The 4,153-nt window shown below is 56.2% G+C and overlaps 3 non-coding genes across 3 annotated transcripts in view; all 3 read right to left on the bottom strand.

Annotated features, from left to right (window-relative positions):
- The window catches only part of LOC126314386 (large subunit ribosomal RNA), a 4,222-nt gene extending 4,152 nt beyond the window's left edge, over positions 1–70 (bottom strand). Inside the window, exon 1 of the ribosomal RNA XR_007555826.1 lies at positions 1–70. This exon is cut by the window's left edge and continues 4,152 nt beyond it. This is a non-coding gene — a ribosomal RNA (large subunit ribosomal RNA).
- Positions 71–258: 188 nt separating this feature from the next.
- On the bottom strand, positions 259–413 carry LOC126314365 (5.8S ribosomal RNA). Its single transcript, XR_007555807.1, has one exon. It is a non-coding gene; the product is annotated as a 5.8S ribosomal RNA (ribosomal RNA).
- A 368-nt stretch (positions 414–781) lies between these two features.
- On the bottom strand, positions 782–2,674 carry LOC126314380 (small subunit ribosomal RNA). The gene has a single exon (XR_007555820.1). It is a non-coding gene; the product is annotated as a small subunit ribosomal RNA (ribosomal RNA).
- Between the last annotated feature and the right edge of the window lie 1,479 nt (positions 2,675–4,153).

Here is a 4,153-nt window from a genome sequence, read left to right as displayed (position 1 = left end):
TGTTAGTTTCTTTTCCTCCGCTTAGTAATATGCTTAAATTCAGCGGGTAGTCTCGCCTGCTCTGAGGTCGTTGTACGAGGTGTCGCACGCCACACCGCCAGCCGGCTGTGCACGCTACCGAGAAAGTACCGGTATGCGAACCGCCAGGCGACGGGCGCGCATCGCACGTTTAAGGAGACGCGGCCGGCCACACAGGCGACCACGACACTCCCACGTCTCCGAAGCGGGACAAACGCCGCGCGCTTCAGTATACGTAGCCGACCCTCAGCCAGACGTGGCCCGGGAACGGAATCCATGGACCGCAATGTGCGTTCGAAACGTCGATGTTCATGTGTCCTGCAGTTCACATGTCGACGCGCAATTTGCTGCGTTCTTCATCGACCCACGAGCCGAGTGATCCACCGTCCTGGGTGATCTTTTCCTTTTCAGTCTCCCACTGTCTCTTTCAAGACAGTAGCATTTGCGGGACTGAGGCGTCTGACGGCCCCTGTTCCACTATTTTTTTTTGTGTCCAACGGCCTCACAGCCGATGGGCGTCGTACGGCTCCACACCGGAGCGGACAGGCACTCGGGCGAACGTCATTCAAAACCGGCGCCAGGCGCCAGGTACCGCAGGCCAGCCGCTCCAGAGCTTCAGCGCTCGTACCACACAACAACAACACTTCCGCTAGTTTTGAGAGGCACGCGTGGTTCCGCACGCGGCGCACGGCCACTGCCGTACAGGTAGCGTGTTGCGCGACACGACACGACACGCACATCGAAAGACATGCAGTCTAGTCGGTAATGATCCTTCCGCAGGTTCACCTACGGAAACCTTGTTACGACTTTTACTTCCTCTAAATGATCAAGTTTGGTCATCTTTCCGGTAGCATCGGCAACGACAGAGTCGATGCCGCGTACCAGTCCGAAGACCTCACTAAATCATTCAATCGGTAGTAGCGACGGGCGGTGTGTACAAAGGGCAGGGACGTAATCAACGCGAGCTTATGACTCGCGCTTACTGGGAATTCCTCGTTCATGGGGAACAATTGCAAGCCCCAATCCCTACCACGAAGGAGGTTCAGCGGGTTACCCCGACCTTTCGGCCTAGGAAGACACGCTGATTCCTTCAGTGTAGCGCGCGTGCGGCCCAGAACATCTAAGGGCATCACAGACCTGTTATTGCTCAATCTCGTGCGGCTAGAAGCCGCCTGTCCCTCTAAGAAGAAAAGTAATCGCTGACAGCACGAAGGATGTCACGCGACTAGTTAGCAGGCTAGAGTCTCGTTCGTTATCGGAATTAACCAGACAAATCGCTCCACCAACTAAGAACGGCCATGCACCACCACCCACCGAATCAAGAAAGAGCTATCAATCTGTCAATCCTTCCGGTGTCCGGGCCTGGTGAGGTTTCCCGTGTTGAGTCAAATTAAGCCGCAGGCTCCACTCCTGGTGGTGCCCTTCCGTCAATTCCTTTAAGTTTCAGCTTTGCAACCATACTTCCCCCGGAACCCAAAAGCTTTGGTTTCCCGGAGGCTGCCCGCCGAGTCATCGGAGGAACTGCGGCGGATCGCTGGCTGGCATCGTTTATGGTTAGAACTAGGGCGGTATCTGATCGCCTTCGAACCTCTAACTTTCGTTCTTGATTAATGAAAACATACTTGGCAAATGCTTTCGCTTCTGTTCGTCTTGCGACGATCCAAGAATTTCACCTCTAACGTCGCAATACGAATGCCCCCGCCTGTCCCTATTAATCATTACCTCGGGTTCCGAAAACCAACAAAATAGAACCGAGGTCCTATTCCATTATTCCATGCACACAGTATTCAGGCGGGCTTGCCTGCTTTAAGCACTCTAATTTGTTCAAAGTAAACGTGCCGGCCCACCGAGACACTCAACAAAGAGCACCCTGGTAGGATTTAAACGGGGTCCGCCTCGGGACGCGAAAGCACCCCTTCGGCTCGCCCCACCGGCAGGACGTCCCACGATACATGCCAGTTAAACACCGACGGGCGGTGAACCAACAGCGTGGGACACAAATCCAACTACGAGCTTTTTAACCGCAACAACTTTAATATACGCTATTGGAGCTGGAATTACCGCGGCTGCTGGCACCAGACTTGCCCTCCAATAGATACTCGTTAAAGGATTTAAAGTGTACTCATTCCGATTACGGGGCCTCGGATGAGTCCCGTATCGTTATTTTTCGTCACTACCTCCCCGTGCCGGGAGTGGGTAATTTGCGCGCCTGCTGCCTTCCTTGGATGTGGTAGCCGTTTCTCAGGCTCCCTCTCCGGAATCGAACCCTGATTCCCCGTTACCCGTTACAACCATGGTAGGCGCAGAACCTACCATCGACAGTTGATAAGGCAGACATTTGAAAGATGCGTCGCCGGTACGAGGACCGTGCGATCAGCCCAAAGTTATTCAGAGTCACCAAGGCAAACGGACCAGACAAGCCAATCCGATTGGTTTTGATCTAATAAAAGCGTCCCTTCCATCTCTGGTCGGGACTCTGTTTGCATGTATTAGCTCTAGAATTACCACAGTTATCCAAGTAACGTGGGTACGATCTAAGGAACCATAACTGATTTAATGAGCCATTCGCGGTTTCACCTTAATGCGGCTTGTACTGAGACATGCATGGCTTAATCTTTGAGACAAGCATATGACTACTGGCAGGATCAACCAGGGAGCTGCGTCAACTAGAGCTGAGCAGCCGGCCGCCCGGGAGTGTGTCCCGGGGGCCCGCGCGAACACGCAAGCGTCCGCTCAATTATTCTGCAAACAGGAGGAGGCCGAGCTCCCCTGCACGATACACCTCGAAACCCTCTCAGGTCCCGGCGGCGCGCAGCGCCGTCCTAGGTACTTGGTCGGTTTCGAGAGAGGCGCAATCGCCCGGAGTTAGGCGAGTAGACGGTTTTAGTGCGAACACCCTTGCTCCCAACTGAGCTTGCCGCTGCCGACAGAGGCCCGGGAGCGTGCTGTCGTGGCATTGCCGGCGGGAGACAACACGCGCCACCTATGGTGACCGGCAGCTCCAACGCCAGCGCCACACAAGGGCAAAGCCCCACTTGGGTGCAGAAGCGAACTCTCCCAGCACAGCGCACGCGCCAACACGTCCGCACAACTGCGATACAAACCACCTGCGAGAACCGCTGGGGCGACCGAGCAGCAGACGGCGTCGCGGCGCCGAGTGCCAGGCGGCGGCGCATCCTCAACGCACACAGTCCTCAATCAGACCAGCACACTGCAGATGTCCACCGCGCTTCGCACCGGGCTCGGCTGAACCAACTTTGGCCGCCAGGCGCCGCGTGCAGGGTGCGCCGCAGCGTAGCTGCGCCGCCTGCCGAGCCCGTCGGCTGGCGCTCCTGCCACTCGGCGCCCCCCACCAGCCGCCTGTTGCGCGTGCGCCCACGCAGCGCGCGGCCAACACGCCGGGCGGCCCCCCTTCACCGGCCGGGAACAGTCCCACCAAGCCACCGCCGCGTATCGCTTCATACCCACATGGGCCTAGTCACGTGTGTGGATGTGGCGGGTACCGCTGAAACAACCGGTTAATAGCTGTACCGATCGTCGCCATCACAGATTCACCTCCAGCGTGAACAACCGCTCAACAACGGATTTCCAGTTCATTTGCGTATCTTGGGCAGTAAACGTAGATGTCCACCTACATTTGCGAATTCAACAATTCTTGCATGCCAGGATGTCATGTGTCACGACACGCTACATCAGACCACATACACACTGCGACATGTGCAGAAGAGAACACGTGGAAGGTGGCCCGCGCACGTATGCGATGTCCCTTCCGCGATCCACTGTCAACCGGCATCTGCGGCATGTCCCAGATATGGAACGCGGTCCACCAGGGTAGCACTTTGTGTGAGGCAATACGACAAAGTCGGAATACACGCGTCACTACATCACACGGCTCACGCTGACCTGACCTGACTCACCGCACCACCACCCCCAGCGACCCAGGGTGACATACAATGCGTTCGTACGTTCCTCCCACACGCCTCTACGGCGTACCACAGTGCAACCTAGCTGTTATTGGGAGACGAGACAAGTAGCATCGAGCACAACATATGGAAATTGAGATTCGACACCGTTGGGCACAGCCAGCGTACGGTCACACGTATCACACTACTTCACTCTGTACGTAACTACCGAT

This window comes from Schistocerca gregaria, unplaced genomic scaffold, assembly GCF_023897955.1.
Source record: "Schistocerca gregaria isolate iqSchGreg1 unplaced genomic scaffold, iqSchGreg1.2 ptg000558l, whole genome shotgun sequence".
NCBI classification, from domain to species: domain Eukaryota; kingdom Metazoa; phylum Arthropoda; class Insecta; order Orthoptera; family Acrididae; genus Schistocerca; species Schistocerca gregaria.
Note: the sequence above shows the minus strand (reverse complement) of the source record. Positions and strands in the feature narration are given on the sequence as shown.